We start from the raw sequence: 20,472 nt of genomic DNA on the forward strand, positions 1-20,472 counted from the left end.
TCAGACTTCAAATGGATGACATGAAGAGGAGCTTTAACATATCCACCAACCCCCCTGTGAAAGAACACTAACACCAGTTGCCGTCTTCTCTGACAATGGCAAAATGCCCTCAAGCATCAAAGATTGATGTGCTCCTGTGTCCCTCAATACCCTAACAGGTCTCTGTTTCGTTAAGTCCCCATCCAGTGACACAAACCCCTCTGAAATAAAAGGTTTGTAACCCTCTTGAACAAGGTCGTTCTGTGATGCCGTAACTTTGGCATGGGAACCTTCACAAGGCACTGTCCTCCAAGGACGATTTCTCGCATTGGCCAATGCATTCGCAGTTGCACTAGTTTGACTCCGCTCCTGATTTTTCCTTTTCAGGGTGTAACACTGTAACATTGGGACATCAAATGTCCAGGTTTCTTGCAAAAAGCACAAGTAGGCCCGGAGGAAAAACTCGTGGTCTGCCTCGGGCCCCCTGTAAGATAGGTATCTCTTGAAACTGCAGTCTTCTGAGCCCTAAAAGTCACGGTATTAGATTTGTCCCCATCGTCCTCTCTAGGCCACCTCCATGAAAATCTGTTCTCCTAACCTGATTTATCATAACTCCCCTGGCTAACTCTAGGGGGGAAGTTGGGTTTGTGGAACTCCATCCTGTGTGTCAAGGCATAGTCATCTGCCACGTTTGCTGCCTCCTACAACTCTGGTACTTTTCATCCAGATGTACTTTCATGTCCACATGGACACACTGTTTGAATTCCCCCACCAAGATCAATTGTCGTAACAGGTTGAAGTCTTTCCCAATCTCCTTCGAGTCACACCACCTATCAAACATGGTTTCCTTCATTCTGGCAAACTCCACATGGGTCTCACTCTCCCTCTTCCTGGCATTCCTGAATTTTTGCCGGTAAGCTTCAGGGACCAATTCATAGGATTTGAGAATGGCTTTCTTCACGATCTCATAATCTGCACATTGGTCAATCGGTCATGCCGAATAGACATCTTGAGCTTTACCCACCAAATCACTTTGCACTAACATAGTCCAGGACCCCACAGGCCATTTAAACATTTGAGCCACCTTCTCAAAGTGTAAAAAAAACTTGGCTACCTCCTTTTCATTGAAGGGTGGGGCCAGCCTCATATGCCCACCAACATCCCAAGAGTTCTGACTAGTTGTCGAACTAGCCGGCATGGATACGACTTCTCTCTGTTCTCCCAGTAATTGCAGCTCCTTGAGTTTAAGTTCCTTCTGATACTCCATGTCACGTTCCTTTAACTCCCTTTCGGCTCTCCTTTCCTCTGCTCTTTCCTCTGCTCTGCTTTCTTCTTCAGCTCTCCTTTCCTCTGGTCTTCTCTCCTCGAGTTCTCGTTCTGCTCTTTCCGTTTCTGCTTTCCATTCCAACTCTTTTAACCTTTCCTGGCTCTGCAGTTGCATCTCTATTTTCCGGAGCTCCACATTTCCTTTTTCCTCGGGTAACCAATCCAAGGCTACCTCTTTCCATGTTCCTTGTCCCACCAGAGATTCTATCACCAATCTCTGCATCTCTGCTTTCTTCATATTAACTCGGACCTCCAAGTTAAAATATTTGGCCAATATCATGAGTTCCGATCTTTTTAACGCTTGGAACTGTGCCTCATTAGGGGACGCCACAAACTTTTCTGCGTCAAACACCATGGTGACTATCAGTGAGCACCTGTTAACCTTCACACCAAAAAAATTCCAATTTTTGGGAATTTTGGGAATGTTTGGGAATTCTATCCCGGATGAGGAGCCCCCAATTTCTGTTACGTGCTCCTCCCCAAACCCCGGTCATGGTGTACCTCCGAGCCCCGAGAGGAGTCACGGCAGAAAGATATGTTATTCTGTGTGTCAAAGATCAATGGTGAAACCACACCAATTGTTACCAACAAACAAGTATTGTATCAAGGCCACACAAAAACAACAGCACAAAAACAATAGTAATCAATTGTACAACCAATATATTGTTACAGCACCGGAGGACGGCACTCCCGTTAGCAAGGGGGGGGGGGGGGGGAGGGAGTTATCCCCTTGTCTTAAGCTGGCCGTCTCCGTCCCTGGAACTATCCCGCTCCCTTGTGGGTTGGGATTGGCCGAGGTGATTGGTCAAGAGTTTCCCGGACACCTCCGCCAATCCCTCCACAAAGCAGGTGGATGGCCCCGCTCGAATCCCAGACAAGATGTTAATTTGCCGAGCGGTTTAGCAATCCGGAATCCGAGCCGTTATCGGCAGACTAAACCCGATTATAAAGCGTTGGCCGAAAATCGTGCTACAGGTACTCAATGGGGAAATCACTAAAGCGACCGGACGAGGAAGAAGCCAAAGTAAGGAGGAACAGGGATTTATTAACTATTATTTACACACCAAAACCAAAGAGGAAAAGAAATAAAAGTAATATACAGAAGAAGAAGAAGACACAGACACAGACACAGAAGAAGACACAGTCCCTGTATATAGAGAGTTGTGTCAACTCAAATTTGGACGCCATTTTGTGTCTAAGTGTGTCGGATTAGATATACATGTACATTCACGATATGGGGTGATATATTCTAAACCTGCTAAAAAAAAATTTACCACACATATTTAGTCTTATTATTACATACAGGTGATATTTGTTTTGTCAAAAACTCAGCTATTGCCGTGAAAAAGAGCTGTGTGGTGATATTAAAAGTGGTATGGCAATGCATATTACAAGCCAACACTGCATATACGAGCTAACATTATAAGTAAGACAAACCAATGCTGTCGTTCTCTGAATTTTAATAACTTTTAGAAAGGAGTGTGGGCGTATCCAATATTTTTTAAAGGGTGCCGAGAGCAATTCCGGTGTAGAACTTCCAGCCGACATATAGTCTAACACACTTAAAACAAATTCTGTACGTGGTATTGCCATATTTCTATAGTGTACAACTTTAGTTTTATCGACATTTATATTCAATTTCCATTGTAATGATTTAACAAGCTGCAAGTCAGCTTCTGTCTCTGACATAAGGAAAACGTCATCGGCATCTAGTAAGATTGAAACGTTCATTTATTACTACACCCTTGCCCAGAACTCTGATGGATATTGCCTGATCGATTAATATGTTTCATAGCTGGCGACTTAATTAACACTTAATTTTCGACTGCGCCAAGCCGTAATTAAACAGGGAAAAAACTTTTTAAAATACCTGCAGTGTGCACGGTTCGTCGAGTCGAACAGATATGTAAAAGCACAGATAAGACGTCGTATTCACCATAACTTGTTTAATTTCACCAGGAACACGATGAGGCCAACACAGTAAACATTCAGTACAAAACTTGGTTCATACATTCAGTACAGAACATGATTCATACATTCAGACCGTAAGAAAACTCTGCCCGTAATACAACACTCTGACCAGACCAACACTTCATCCCACTACGTTCACTCCTCACAAGTGAGACTCATCACTACTCCTCATCACTACTCTCTCTGTTCACTCCTCACAAGTGAGACACCATCACTACTCCGTTCACTCCTCACAAGTGACTCATCACTGCTCCGTTCATTCCTCACAAGTGAGACTCATCACTACTCCGTTCACTCCTCACAAGTGAGACTCATCACTACTCCGTTCACTCCTCACAAGTGAAACTCATCACTACTCCGACAAGTGAAGACTTGAATATGACTACAGACGGAGAGACTGCTCACGATACGGCGAGAAGAGACCTCATCTGTCTTCTGCGATGAGTGCAAGAGACCTCACGACAGCCACGTGGATGAGAAGAGACCCCGTACGAAGAGAAGAGACCCCGGGAGTTCACATGACCATTTCACTTCTTTCACACCACACACACAGCCTGCTTTCCTCGACTACACGTGTAGAAAAGACAGTATTTCCTATCTCTTGCACCTATATTGCAGCCTCAACCAATTACAGGTTGCCACTCTGGTCACATGACCAACATCACACAACTTGAGCTCAATGTCCTCTGTCAACTCACAAGCGCTCTCTGTGCCTGACTGCACACGACACCATTTCCCCCACTCGAATGCCCAACACAAGGAAGCTCACACAGGCGACAAACCAGTCTATTTCCCACTATATAACAAATATACATAGAGAATAAGAGCGGACTTAAATTCCAGCCTTGTTTGACTCAACATCTATCGGAAACCAGTCTGTTAAAAAACCATTAATTCTTACACAGCATTTTGGGATCTTGCGTGCAATCTTGTCATAGCAGTGAAGAGTAAACCAGCATGCGATCAGCTCAATCAGAAGTACTGTCAATGGCACAAGTGTCACAATATTGTCAGACTGGAACTGCATGAACAGGGTTTACTTTAAATTATCTGCCAGTTTCCTCATTCCCATGCTCTTGCTGCCCAATTCACCGCCAGTCCTTGTTCTTGCATATTTCTTTTTACTTTCATCGTTCATTTTCTGGCAGTAGATGCGAAGTCGTACATTGATATACTTTGCTAGTATCTTCTGCTTCAGGCCGTGGCAGTCGGGCAGGTCGATGCGCAGTTCTACCCTTGTCAGTATTTCCTTCTTGATGTTGGTACCTGTGATCAAAGACGCTTCAACTTGGTGAAACAAAAACTCTGCACACAGTATCATGTCAAACACTTTGTTCGAGACCTGGACCAGGGCGCCTTCTCGAAACACTTTCAACAGTGTGAGCTTGGATGACTGGTGGTCATGTTCTCCGGCTCCTTTAACTGCTTCCGTGAAGCACACAGCACAGTGTTTCTGACTCTTTTCAATACTGTGCAGACAGTAACCAGCCAGGTGATAAAGGCTAGCAAGTTCAGCAGATGATAGCTCTGTCATGTTCTGTGCATGGGAAAGATTGATGTTTGGCATATCTTTCATCTCCATTGGAATTGCTATTGGTTGGTTCAGAAAATCAGCCAAGAATGCCGAGTCATCGGCTTCGTAGCTGCCTGATCGAGCGACTTTCAGAAACTGGGCGCAACTGATGGTTTTCAGGGCGTACTTGAACTCTAATGGCGTTGGCACTGGTTTTCGAATTCGAACAACCGAGAAGAGATTTTCCAGGCAGTCCTGTGCAAGTCGCGATGTAAGCAAGAATTTGTGGCCAGCGTCTAGAAGATCAGAGGCTATGTCTATCACGGATGATGTGGATAGAATCAGCCCAGTTTGAATTGGCTTCCAATTGCCTCTGACACCGATCTTGATGGTCTGGAATAGCTTGATGGTGGAATGCAGGAATGCGATGGCTTCTTCATATTTTGCTATGTTCAGCTTGCTGAGGGCCATAACTGGATTTCGACTGGACATGATCTCAAACCAGTGATGCAGAGTCTCTATCAGCCACGCAGTTGTCACATTGTCTTGACTTCTCCCTTCATTATCGACCAGATACCTTATCGCGCTGCTCACATCATGGCTGATGACACGTGTGGCATTGCACACTTTCATTTTGTCGAAGTGTGTTGGGTTTGTGACATCTTAAGCTTGGCGCCAGTTTCAGATCTTGATCATTCTGGAATTCAGCAAGGTCACGAATAGGCTCAACACCTGCTTTAGAAGATGACAAAGTGTTCTCATGTACTGTTTCCACAGCTAAGACAAATGACTGTCCATTGACGAGGGCAGATTTAATGTTTTTCAAGAGATGTGGCACATTAGCTAGGAAGTAGAGGAACTTGCTTGTATCTTGGGGATGTGGGATCTTGTTGACAGTGCGAGAATATTTCCCACACACAATGCCGAACTTTTTCCACATAGCGCGATTCACACTACCCATGTCGGTGGTCACAGACACCACATGCAATTTGATAGCTGTCGCACGTTGAATGATGTCGTCCACAATGTCTTTCATCACAGATCCGTCTGTAGAATTACCTGTGAAATGGTAAGCAACAGTTTGTTTCCATCGGGTTGTGATACCTGCAAGCATGAACACAAGGGCATGGGTTGCCGTTCCACTATGCCCTGGTAATGTGACATTTCCTATCAGGGACCCAGAACTGGCATCGAAGTCAATGCTTGGAATGAGACTCATTTCATCGAGAGTGAGAGCGCACAGTCTTTCTTCTGGCCGGAGGCCTTCCACTTTCAATTTGAGATAATCGAAGACATGCACGAGAACCCCGGGCTGGAAAGGCACATGACTCATTCTTCGTTGTAGAGTCCGGTTAGCAGGCAAAGGATAGTGCTGCTTTATCAGCATGTTGTACCCAGATGCACCACAGGAGAATCGCAACTGAAGGGCCTTCTTGATTGTCACGGAGCTCCATTCCTTCCCTCGCATTGATCCTTTAGAGTTTAGAGAGTGCCTCCAGTTGATCCTGTGCGAATAATTTTGATATTCGAGCTTCCTGTTTCAACTTTGCTTTGCATATTGATCTTGCTGTTCTTTTTGTCTTCCTCAATTGATCGTTCAGTTTTTTATTTTTCTCCTCCAATCTCAGCAGCCGTTCTTCAATAGAATCACTAGTATCTTGGCCCTCTTGTGTATCAGTGTCCATAGGTTCACTCTCAGCTACAAAAGAGCACATATACAATTAACGGCCTACTGGAAAATTGGTATGTACAATTGCTCAGTATTCTATAGATAAATGTTGTAATCGGGAAAGATAATTTTATACTTAACGTTAAATATAACACAATTTTTTTACAATTTAATTTTGCAAAATATTTAGAATAATGTAAAAAGAAAATGGCAACAGGAAGATAGTCATCATAATCTGAACGTACAATTATAGTTCAAAGAGCTATACAAATATAGACAAGCACATGCCTGTCATTTTGTAATCGTTTAAAATATGTCATTGATTGAACATGTCCTGCCATGATTTTGTAATAAATAAAACAATTCTTACATTGAGATTCATTTGAGGAGTCAATACGTTCATGAGTGGAGTAGGTGTGGTCGGACAAGTTTGGTAGATGTAGTCTCTCAGTTCTGGACGGTCTACGCTTCTTGGGGGAGTTGCGCAGCTTCACGGGTTTCCGGTAGCTAAATATTGTTGGAACTGCAGAGCACTTCAACCTCTTTTTGTCATCAGCTCGCCCCCTCTCAAACTGATTCACATCGAAATGTTCCTGCAATCATTCAATGAGTGTCCTTGATGTATTTATTTATTGAAATTTTTATTCTAACACAACACAGTTTAATTTTAATGAGCTGTCATGTACTAGTACTTCCACAACAGAAAATCACATGGACAATCTTCCAGAAGATGGCCAGGCAAATCGCTAGCTGGCCAGGCACATGGCCAGGCACATGTATATTGGCCAGGCAAGGAAGATGGCCAGGCACATGTATATTGATATCAAACAGGGATAACAGCTTTTGAAAGTTGATCCAGTTTTAAATGTGGGTACACAAATACACCTGTTTTACTGCATTAATCACCTAGAAATATTGTATGTTTTGGGAACGATAGCTGTCACCAGGTTAAATATATAGGGATTGTCCAATGTGCAAAATCTTCCATCACTACAATTTGGCCATAAATCCCGGGGTGGGAAATATTTGAGCAAATATGCCACAAGACGCATGAGCACTGTACAAAGCAAAAAATAACTCGTCAAATTTTGGACGTATGGATGGCTGCACAACCCGCAAAAAAATTGAGCAGGTCCCCCCCTAAAATTGCTTTTATGATTGCCGATTAGGCTAAAGATTTTAAACCCAAAAAATAACTTGCCTCGGAATAAGTTTTGAATGGACGGACAGACAACTGAAAACAAAACGGACCATGGGTTTCCCACCCCTATAAAATCAAAATTAATTCCCTCTGAAAAAGTACAGTGACATTGCCCGCAGACTACCCAACCGCAGACCAGGCAATGTCACTGTACCGGGACATTTCATCAATCAATGACAATATGCGGTCCGCTAGGACTACCCAAAAAAAATTGAGCAGGGTTCTTCCCACGGAAATGCATTTTTGGTCAGCTCCTTGAAGATTATAAGCAAACACAAATCACTTCCCTTTAAAAGGGTTTTCAACGGACAGACAACCAAAAAAAAAACGAGCAGATAGAATTGCTTTTGAACATCGATCATCAAGCGGCGTGGGCCTACCTGGCAGAGTCTTGAGGAGTCGATTGCTTTCCAGCTCTTTCGTCTGACTTTCGCTTCCCAAATTTGTCTTCTGACTTTATCACTTGGAAATCTATACATCTTATATTTCCCAGATTGGTTTGAACAACCAAAAGCAGAACAAGCAGTCATTTTGTTTGGCAATAAACAACATTCCCATACCAAGCTGGACGTTCACGCACGGTGAAGTTAGACACAAAATGGCGCCACGAAATCACGTGACCAGAAATCTCGGGTCAGCGCATGGCGCAACTCTCTTTATACAGGGACTCTACTTAATACAAGCTTACCTTATTCCCAGTGACAAACAAACAGAACGAACTCATGTACACAAATGGGATTGCATGCAGGAATGGCTGGATGAGGGAGGAGAAAGGTCCGTGCAGAATGGCAGGGCTGGAGGCGAGCAGCCGCCGACTTCCTGCACTCGGGTTCACACGGCAGGGGCTGCTCGAAACAGCGTGTCAGACTGTCAGACCTTCACGCAGGGGCTGATCGAAGCGGCGTCTCGGGGCTTTACGCAGCTCGGTCTCTCCTGCCTTATGCATCTCTCTCGTACCTCCGCAGGTTGTGCGTCTTTTCACTGAACTGCGTTCGTGCTCCCTCACTCATCTGCCGGTGGGGCTGCGCATGCCGGCTTTTATTACAACCCCCATGGAACCTTCACGAACCTGCTCGATCTTTCTTTCCACGCCCTCTCAAGCCATGCCCACTGAATCCTGGTTGGCTGGTAGGGGCTGGCTGACTCCACCTTTGGTGATGAGGTGATGCCACGCCCATAATTCAGCAGCTCCTCCCCCTTCTTTTCCGAGATGGCCCCGTGGGCAATGGAGTCTGAGGCGCTGAGAACCGAGCCAAAGCAGGAGCGGCGAACGCCGCCGTACTGGCGTTTTTAGGAGGCCATGGTGGTATTACAAGGGATCTATCTTATTTGATTTGATGCAACGGAGAGTCCATTATTGGGCACATAGCCTTACCTAAAAACACATAATGATGAAATAACTATGGAGAAGTCCTATGATTCGCTACTTGCTTGTACATGGACTAACTAAGGTGCAATCATTTCAATTAACAGCCAATTAAGGGGAAATGTACACAGGGGTATATTTATAAGGGAATTTTAATACTAAATTTACATGTGAAGGTTCTAAAAACTGCAACAATATCATTCCTGTGATGGTACCATCAGTTTCGTACAATATAACTCACTGTGCTCCAAGTGAGCGAAAAGAACATTCCCAATGTCTCTATCCCGGCATCAAGCCAAAGACGATCCACGCTCCAGTGATCATCAGAACGATGTCGTATTGAGACCAGAATCCCGTTCGGTTGACAGTCACACTGCCAAAGAGGGGCAAAAGTATCCTCAAAAGGTGACTGGGAAATCACACCTTTGGGTATGGACGTTCAACGGCTCCCTTTACGGTGAACCGCAAATTCCCACTCAAAATTCATGTTACACACACACACCAGGTTAACGTCTGGATGCGGTGAAATGGTTGAAGCGAGGCGAAAAGCCCAGAGCGATGCGAAATCGGGCGCGAGGAAAAAACGGCCAGCGGGCCCCGTACTCGAGGCGTAACTGCCCTCAAACAACGATTCTCTTCGGAATCAACCGCAAAACCTGACATGCAGGTTTATCTGTCACAGCGATAACAACTCTGTCGCAGGAATCCCTTTCCCAGGAAACCCAAAGTTCACTCCTGACCCCCGTTCACCAGCGTCTCCTCCAGGTCTCAAAGCAGCTCGGCTTTCTTGTCAAACCAAACCTGCTCCGCCTCCTTTTTCTCCACCTCCTCTTCGTCGTCCGGTACCCGATCCGGTTTCTTTTAACACTAACTTTTTCACCTTTTGAAAACAGTTCATAAACAATAATAGTTCATAAACAATAAACAATTATAGAAAACAGTTCATAAGCAATAAACCTTTTGAAAACAAAAATAGTACATGGAACCAAAAATGTTTACAGTGGATGAGAACCACAACAACGGAAGTGACCAATCCATTACAAGTGCAAGGGAGCTTCCCTTTCCTCCAGCCACAGTTGTTGCTTTGACAGGCTGTGGTGCACCTGCATATGACAATCTCATGTTTATGATAGTATGTTCAGCAGCTCTGCAAAATCATAGTTGCTGGATTGCATAGGGCTCTGAAGTTTGTCTTTCAACTCTTGATCATGTTCATCTAAGTAAATGTAGAGTTGAGGAAGAAGTAGCTGCCACAGGGCCTGTAATGTGCTCTTGTGAATTCTGATAGCACGTGCATATGCTTTGCCTCCCATGACATGCCTTGCTGCATTGGCTCCTAGAATTCCAGTTTCAATCCACACATCAGTTAAACCAGAGTCTTGCATGTGCTGTCCAATGACCCATAGGAAGTTCATTGCAGTATGCAGTCCACCAAGGCATGGTATGAGGATATTGTCATATTCTGATGCTGACCACTTCAACTCCATTAACTTTGGAAATAAGGCTTCATCAACTGTTAGTACCACATACAGTACATTCAGAAAGTATTCAGACCCCTTCACTTTTTTCACATTTTGTTATGTTGCAGCCTTATGCCCTTGTGCTGAAATCGTTTAAATTCATTTTTCCCCTCATCAATCTACACTCAATACCCCATAATGACAAAGAGAAAACAGGATTTTAGAATGTTTTGAAAATGTATGAAAAAGAAAAAACTGAAATATCACATTTACATACGTATTCAGACCCTTTGCTATGACACTTGAAATTTAGCTCAGGTGCCTCCCATTTCTCTTGATCATCTTTGAAATGTTTCTACACCTTGATTGGAGTCCACCTGTGGTAAATTCAATTGATTGGACATGATTTGGAAAGGCACACACCTGTCTATATAAGGTCTCACAGCTGACAATGCATATCAGAGCAAAAACCAAGCCATGAGGTCGAAGGAACTTCCTGCAGAGCTCCGAGACAGGGTTGTGTGGAGGCACAGATCTGGGGAAGCCTACAAAAACATTTCTGCTGCATTGAAGGTTCCCAAGAGCACAGTGGCCTCCATAATTCTTAAATTGAAGAAGATTGGAACAACCAGGACTCTTCCTAGAGCTGGCCACCCGGCCAAACTGAGCAATTGGGGGAGAAGGGCCTTGGTATTATAGGTGACCAAGAGAACCCGATGGTCACTCTGGCTGAGCTCGAGAGATCCTGTGTGGAGATGGGAGAAACTTCCAGAACGACAACCATGATTGCAACACTCCACCGATCTGGGCTTTATGGCAGAGTGACCAGACGGAAGCCTCTCCTCAGTTAAAGATACATGAAAGCCCACACAAAGGAAGGGAAGAAGCGACGGACTGGTTGGAGGAAAAGCGAGCTGACGTCAGAAGATAACTTCAGAAGAAGTAAAACCGCTTGCTTGCCGGCATTCTGCCCAGAGCTCTTCTTCCCTTTGCCTCTTGCCTTCCCTTGACTATCCCTTCCTGCTTGACCTGTTCTTGCCTTTGAACTTTGGTGGAGAGATGAGCGCCGACGATTCTCTTCCCCTGTGTTCACATACGAACGACGAGCGCGAGTTGGGTTGGAGCGGTGACGAGCAATCGCGCGGGCGCGCCGAGGGCCGCTCGGCACCAACGACCAGGCAGTTCCCAATAACACCAGTGCGGCGTCGGACGAACTCACTCGATCCCAGACCATCCTTGACGAGGACACACTGCAGACAGATAAGGCGCATCCACAACACGATGAGACATTTATTTCATTATCCTTCCCATCGTGTATTCGAAATATGTGCGTAAGAGTGCTCAATAGGGGGTTTTGTTTTATCATCGCCTTTCCCTGTCCCGATATTTATTAAATAAACCCTTGTATTATTTTCCCAACCAACTTTAATCCCGTTTTCGTTTGTGAGTTCTTTTCCAAGTGTGAAGTCATCGTCGGACCGTCAGGTAAGCCGGCATTCTCCCCCGAACCCCGAACTCGTGTATCGAACCGCCATCAATTGGATTGCATAAACGCCTCATTAAGCTCGATATTCCATCCGCGATCCCCTGGTCTTAACCAAGGGGCAATCTCGCCACAAATAGTATTCAGGAGTGAGATTTGAACCCTATCGTACAAATGGTGTCAGTGAGTGAGATTCGGATCTGACGGACAATTTTTTTTTGTCAGCGGCTGCGAACGAGATGGTCGGGCGTACATCGTGCCCGGCATTCAGACACAAAATTTTTTACAGTCGGAAGCGCTATAAATTGTCTAGTCGATTGGGGTGCGCGAACGCGAAATCGTGATTCGAAAATTTAAATTTTCGATTGTTCTGAGATAAGATACGCGAGCGGGAAACGCTTCGGCCAATGGCAAAACGGCGGACGCAGAGTTGGACGAGCGTGGAGGAGATGCCGAAGTTCGAAGTGAGCCGATTTATAGATGGGATGGAGCATAGTGATAGTAGAGAGTAGTAGAGCATAGTAGGGTAGAGACGTGGAGTAGAGTAGAGACATCTCTACACTGAGCATCGTAGAGACGGCCCCTGTGGACAACAAGGCCTTAATGAAATGTTTGAGGGAATTAATAAACGAAAAACTGGGAGGATTAAACGATAAAATGGATGCTCAGAGTGAGCAGATAGGGGGATTGAATCATAAAACGAATGCTCAGAGTGAGCAGATGGGTGGGTTGAATGAAAAAATGAATGCCCAGAGTGATAAAAATGATGAATGGACGAGTGAGTTGAAGGAAGGACGAAAGAATTGTGTCGATGGGGCACAGGAGAAGCCAAGGGTGGCAAAATTCGGTTCTGAACGGGGGGAGTTCAAAGTGGGACTGGGAAAGGTTGCAGTCCATGATGATGCGCATGGGGCACAGGAGCAGGGAATTGAAATTGAATTAAAACGGGAGACTGCATGTTTGGAGGTGAATGGGGAGTGCCTGCAGTTGAATAGGGAATGTAAAAATGTTTATGGAGAATGTTTGTTACATGTGGGCCTGGAAGTTTATCGGGGCCGGGTGTTTGTCACAACACCTCAACAGGGAGATGGATTGGAATCCTTGCTACACAAGTACAGTTGTGCAGAGCAAGAGGTATTGGGGGTCCGTGTGGCGGAACTGGACCGGTTGTGTAATGATGGAGGCCTGTGGGGGGCAGAAATTATTTGGGATGATAATGTACATGATGTGACCCAGCGGTTGAGGACCTGGGACAGTCCCATGAGGGTAGAGTTTGACCAGGCCCAAAGGAGTTTGGTGGTTGAGGCGAGTCGGTCCATGGAGGCGGTTGAGGTGACCGAAGGGACCCTCACCATGCATAACGATTGGGTAGAAAAGGCTCCGAAATTGCATACCCTGCAGGGGGAGTGTGTTGGCTCCAAGCTGGATTTGGATATGGGAGAGTCGGGAGATAGAGCCTCGGAGGATTTGGCCCCAGTAGGGAATGTGGAACAGCTGCAGGGAGGGGCAGAACAACCTGTGGTGGGAGTTGTTACCTGCAGCTGCGGTTTGGCACAGGTGGTGAAATTTTTTGAAAGGAAAACGAAAATTACATTTAAATGGGAATTGCATTTGGAACAGCCTTGGTGGGAGTTGGTCCCCGGGCTGTGGGATTCAGACCAGGAGAGGTCTTTGGGGATGGCCTCGGGGAAAATATGCCCCTTTCAAAATTTGGGTATGCCAGCCAGCGGGGGGGGGCGGTGCTGGCGAGATTTGGACGTGGGGTCCAGCCATGGGTGTCGTGGTACGACCTGGGCCCCACGGCGGGTCTGGTGGAGTGTGGTGTCCCTTGTTCATTGGGGCGCTGCTCGAGCAGGTGGTTCGGGTCGGCAGGGTCACCAGACCATGGTGGGGGTAAGACCATCAGGGGGTCCGGGGTGGTTTCTCATAGGCCTAGGATGGCATATATCGAGTACCACGAGGGGGAGGTGTTGTGGGTCGTGCTTTGGTGGCGGCTTCGCAGACGGCCAACATTGGCCTGGTGTAGTGACCGCCCGGGCATGTGGCCTGGCACCTTCTCCCTGAGACTCTGGGACAGCCAGCATGTGGTGACCTGCCATGCTGTGCTGGTCTATGGATGTGGGTCGAACCGAATGTACAGGGATGGACATAGCCTGCCGGACAACCATTGGTGCATCTGTGGAATATGATGGTGAGTGTGATCTTCCACAGATGTCTCGTTATGATTTGTGGACTCTCGGTTTGGGGAGAGAGCCATGGGATTGTTGAATCGGGAGTGTGCAATGTGCCGAGCAGATGGGCCATGCTCGGCTGGCATGTGTATTGCAAAGCATCCTTCTTTGGTGAGATTAGTAAAATGTGAAAAATATTTGGCATGGTAATCTGAGGGTCGATGCAAATTTAAGGGTTAATTCTGGAAAGATGCATGGTGGTCACTGACAGCAGCGACACCATTATTGATCCAGGTGTGTTAGACCAAAGTGTTTGAGGCTCTGATAAAATTGACAGGTTAGCAGGACATAGCCTTCAACTGGTTATGGGGGCGACTGTGCCAATATTTGGGACGCGGGGTTATGGGGATGAAGTTGTGTAGTTTGCGGGTCAACGTGGTGTTATGGGTGTCCAAGGTGTGTGGACCATGTCCTCTGGGGGAGTCTCCTGGTGGAGCATGGCTGTCGACTGGACCTTGGCGTGGTCAAGTGTGGGTGGGCACTGGGGGCTGCAGTTGTGTGGACTGGGGGATGAGGGCGGCGTAGGTGACGTGAAGGGAATGCCACGCACTGCGTCTGTCTCCCCCAGGGCCGAGGTTGTGAGTGTGGTCGTGTTGTTGGCAGCAGGTGCTCACCACATTGGCCAGCTGGGGCTAGTGCAGCTGTGTTCCTCGCAGGTGTGGCCGAAGGATGAATGGTGGGTTGCAACCTTATGGACACTTATGGGCCATGTTGGCGTTTCGACTGCTCAGCTTGTCCCGATGACCCTTGCACCGTGGAGGTGCAGAGCTGGCGTAGCCACATGTAGTAGTTTAGTACAGTTCACCGTTGGATGCAGATCCACATACCTGCCAGTATAGTAGGGAGAAAAGTGCAATTTGGAGAAGTTTGATTGGCCCAATGAGAAATTTGGGGATTTTGAGGGTGGATGGCACTTTTGGATCTGACCAACCGGAAATTACCTGCACGTCAAGGTAGAGTTAAGGCCTTGATGGTTACTGTACCAGACTTCAGGACTTGCTATGTAAATTGGAGACATGTAATTTGGAGAAGGGGGCGGATGAGAGTGATGACATGGTTGGTGAGGGGGATGGAATGTGTGCCACACAGTGTCTTGTGGGGGGCAATTGTTTACGTGTGGAGGTTTGGCGTTTTCATGTGGTCGTGAGGGTGGAGATTATGGATGAGTGATGATTACTGTGATTTTCGAAAAATGTGATTTAAATGAATTGGGGATTTCACACAATGGCAGGCCATGGCAATAACTCTTTTGTACCATCTATGGAAATGTGTTGGAAAATTGAATTGCAGCTGTTACATACTCCTTCCCAAACCCCGGTCATGGTGTACCTCCGAGCCCCGAAAGGAGTCACGGCAGAAAGATGTGTTGTTCTGTGTGTCAAAGATCACTGGTGAAACCACACCAATTGTTACAAACAAACAAGTATTGTATTAAGGTCACACAAGAATAACAGCACAAGAACAATATTAATCAAGTGTACAACCAATATATCATTCCTATGATGGTACCATCAGTTTCGTACAATATAACTCACTGTGCTCCAAGTGATCGAAAATAACATCCCCTATGTCTCTGTCCCGGCACCAAGTCAAAGTCGATCCATGCTCCAGTGATCACAAGAACGATATCGAATTGAGACCAGAAACCCGTTCGGCTGACACTGACAGTCACGCTCCGAAAGATGCAATATAGGTGCCCTCAAGGCAACTGGGAAATCACACCTTCGGGTATGAACGTTCAACTGCTCCCAAACGGCGAACCGCAAATTCCCAATCGAAATCCACGTTACACACACAAACCAGGCGACCAGCTGGATGCGGTGAAATGGTTGGAGCGAGGTGAAAAGCCTGGAGCGATGCGAAATCAGGAGCGAGGCAAAATGGCCGATGGGCCCGTACACGAGGCGTATCTGCACTCCAATGATTCTCTTCGGAATCAACCGCAAAACCCAACAGGCAGGTTTATCTGTCACAGCAATAACAACTCTGTCGCAGGAATCCCTTTCCCGGGAAACCCAAAGTTTGCTCGTGACCCCCGTTCGCCAGCATTTGCTCAAGACCTCAAAACAGCTCGGTTTATTCTCGACCTCACTTGCTCCGCCCTTTTTTCCTCCTCTTCTTCTTCGTCCGGTTCCCGATCCGGTTTCCGGTTTCTTTTAAAACACTGACTTTTTCACATTTTGAAAACAGTGATCTCCATTTCACTGAAACAATAACAATAATAGAACTTGGAACCAAAAATGTTTACAGTGGATGAAAACCACAACAACGGAAGTGACGAATCCGTAACACTTCCCCCCCTCCCCCCCCCCCCCCCCTCAAGAAAGAAAGTTGAACAAAGTGAAAACTTTCTTTTCCTGCAAAAACCCTTTTAACAAACAAAAGTAAAACTCACACCCAAATGATCAAGTCACGTGAGCAACAACAATTCATATTCCCCACAATAAAGCAACAAAACTTCCAAACAACCTACAGGAATTTTCAAAGTTAGTTCACTCTGGATAAAGCATCAGCAACGACATTGTCCCTGCCCTTTACATGCTCAATTTCCAAGTTGAACTCCTGCAAAGCCAAACTCCATCTCATCAACCTCTGATTTTTATTTTTCATTTTTTGAATGAAGATGGAGGGGTTGTGATCATTGAAGAGTTTTAACTCTGGATTCTCGTGCACCTCGACTACAGGCACGACAGGTGAGACAGGAACCATTTTTTCCACAGGCTTCCTCTCATAATATTTTTCAGTCGGTTGACATGACACAGCTGCTGCTTTTTCCGTCGGTCGGGAGTTGTCACCACGTAATCTGTTTCATTAAGCCTCCTTTTGATTGCAGAGGGACCAAAATATCTAGCCTGTAGTGGCTGACCTGGAACAGGAAGTAACACTAACACCCGGCCCTCAGGACTGAAATTTCTTATCTGAGATTTCTTGTCATGTCTCACTTTCATTTTATCCTGTGTCACTTTCAAGTTTCTTCTCGCAACTTCACAAGCCTTTGCCAAACTGTGCCTAACCGTTGACACATACTCCACCACTTTTGACTGTGACTCCTCCTGTAGCCACTGTTCTTTCGCCAATTCCAATGGTCCTCGAACTGCGTGTCCAAACACAAGTTCAAAAGGACTGAATCCCAATGACTCCTGAACAGATTCCCTCGGAGCAAACAACAATAAGGGTATTCCTTCATCCCAATCCTTGTCACATTCAAAACAATACGTTCTAATCATATTCTTCAATGTCTGGTGAAACCTTTCCAAGGCCCCTTGGCTCTCGGGATGGTAAGTACTTGATCTTACTTGCTCCACTCCCAACAGGTGTACCACTTGCTGAAAAAGCGTTGACATGAAAATGGAACCCTGATGAGACTGGATGACCTTAGGTAGGCCAACCAAAGTGAAAAAATAATCAAGGCCTTCGCAATAACTGCCACGGTAATTTTTCTAAGAGGCACTGCCTCTGGGAACCTTGTGGAAGCGCACATGATGGTCAGCAAATAATGATGTCCAGCCTTCGTTTTAGTTAAAGGGGCCTACACAGTCAATAATGACTCGGCTGAATGGCTCTTCAAAAGCTGTATTTGGTTTTAAAGGTGCGGATGGGACGTTCTGATTAGGTTTTCCCACCAGCTGGCAAGAATGGTAAGATTTACAGAACGCCGCCACATCATGTCGCAATCCTGGCCAGGAAAAATGTACCAATATTCTGTCACATGTCTTGTTCACTCCAAGGTGCCCGGCCAAAGGTGTCTCATGCGCCAAACTCAATATCTCCTTCCGGTACGGCGGTGGCACCACAATTTGGTTATGAACTTTCCACTCATTATTTGCTGGCACCTCCGGTGGTCTCCATTTTCTCATGAGTATATCCCCTTCCATGAAGTAACCAACAGGTATCTTCATAGCCTCTTCCTCTGTAATGGCTTTATCAATCAAACTCCGGAGCTCCGAATCTCCGTGTTGTTCTTCAACAAGTCTCTTTCGGACCAGCACCGTTTGTTCAACCTCGTTCCCAGATGTCTCCGACGGACACTCCATTTCCTCTTTTTTTCCAGATGCCACCTTTTCCTTAAGTTATTTGATGTCACTCCCTTTCCTATTACCTCTTCCAGAATTTTCCTCCAATACCTCTAAGGAACCCAAATCCACATCGCCTTCCTTCTCCTTCTCTTCATAGCACTTCCTACCCATAGCACGAGTCACTGCACAGGATGGAAAGATACCTGGAATCTCCTGCTCTAACTGTGCGGTGTTATTTTCCATACTGGGCTTTTCAAACAACATCGGATTACCAGAAACTCGACCCACGGCTAAATCATTCCCGATAATCAAAGAGATTCCCTCTTCAGGAAGAGTGGCTTGCAACCCCACAGTGACCGGTCCTGACACCAACTCAGACTCTAAATGGATGACATGAAGAGGAGCTTTCACACAGCCACCAACCCCCTGTAAAAGAACACTAACACCAGTTGCCGTCTTCTCTGACAATGGCAAAATGCCCTCAAGCATCAAAGATTGATGTGCTCCTGTGTCCCTCAATACCCCAAACAGGTCTCTGGTTAGTTAAGTCCCCATCCAGTGACACAAACCCCTCGGAAATAAAAGGTTTGCAACCTTCTTGGACAAGGTAGTTTTGTGATGCCGTAACTTTGGCATGGGAACCTTCACAAGGCACTGTCCTCCAAGGACGATTTCTCACATTGGCCAACGCATTCGGAGTTGCACTAGTTTGCCTCCGCTCCTGATTTTTCCTTTTCAGGGCGTAACATTGGGACATCAAATGCCCAGGTTTCTTGCAAAAAGCGCAAGTAGGCCAGGAGGAAAAACTCGTGGTCTGCCTCGGGCCCCCTGGAAGATAGGTATGTCTTAGAACTGCAGTCTTATGATCCCTAAGTCACGGTATCAGATTTATCCCCATAGTCCTCTCTAGGTTGCCTCCAGGAAAATTTGTTCTCCAAACCTGCTGATTTGCCATAACTCCCCTGGCTAACTCGAGGCGGGAAGTTAGGTTTGTGGAACCCCATCCTGTGTGTCAAGGCATAGTCATCTGCCACAGTTGCTGTTCATACAACTCCGGTACCTTTTTTTCATCCAGATCGACTTTAATGTCCACGTGGACACACTGTTTGAATTCCTCCACCAAGAGCAATTGTCGTAAAAGGTTGAAGTCTTTCCCAATCTCCTTCGAGTCACACCACCTATCAAACATGGTTTCCTTCATTCTGGCAAACTCCAAGTGGGTCTCACTCTCCCTCTTCCTGGCATTCCTGAATTTTTGCCGGTAAGCTTCAGGGACCATGGTCAGCAGAGTACTGCAGCTCATTGCATAGCCAAATCATCGCAATATCTGTGTGCTGAGAGTTCTCTTTGGTTTGGGATGTCCTTCTGAAAAACTGAACTTCGCAGGAGAGATGATACTTTCCTTCTTCTGCAATAAGTTCACTGACAGCTGCAACACGAACACTCATTTCTTGGTCAAACTTTGCAGCTTCCAATATTTATTGGCTCTTGTTAAAGGTTGTTCTGGAAATTAACTTCTGCTTGGCGTTTTTCTGTTGGCAGATCAAGCATAATTCCCAATTGGTGGGCTGTGCGCTACTACGTCGATTTGGACAGGAAGGCTGGGATTCTGCAGGTCTTGATGTTGACTGAGAGTCAGAAGACAAATAGGGACCACTCTCTTTCAAGGATGAATTATTAAGTCTCCTAAGCCTTTCTTTGTTTGTGTATGTAGCATAGCACGGTTTGTGCCAAAGGATCTCCTTTTTGGAGTCTTCATTCAGGACCTTCAAGAGTCTATCAACCGTATCCTTGTACTTGACATGTCGTAACTTTTGTCGTTCATGCGTAATCTTCGACAATGTGCCCAGGCCTTTTTCTGACGCATCGTACAGGATGTCTCGTCTATCTTCTTGACATATTATCCACAGATTGAGGGAAACTGGGGTGGATCTCTTCAAGTTAACTGACGCATCCATGATCTCACGGAGGTGTCACATATCTGTCATGATAGAAAGAACAAGCACAAAAAGTTTTAATTAAAACAAAAGCCGCGTCGATGTTACACAATGCCTAGATGCAGCTGTGCCTATAACGTCGATGTTATAGGCACAGGACATTCCTATTGATTCGATTACTTGATGTTATTTTTCCATGCCATGACCATGCCGCGACCATGCCGCGATTTTAAAAATATATATCTTGGCAATTTCCCGTGTGTAGCGACACATGAACGAAGCTATGCTCCTCTCTCCACATTATTGTGACGACGTATAAA

Source organism: Myxine glutinosa, chromosome 1, assembly GCF_964187855.1.
Source record: "Myxine glutinosa chromosome 1, kmMyxGlut1.1, whole genome shotgun sequence".
Classification (NCBI taxonomy): Eukaryota; Metazoa; Chordata; class Myxini; order Myxiniformes; family Myxinidae; genus Myxine; species Myxine glutinosa.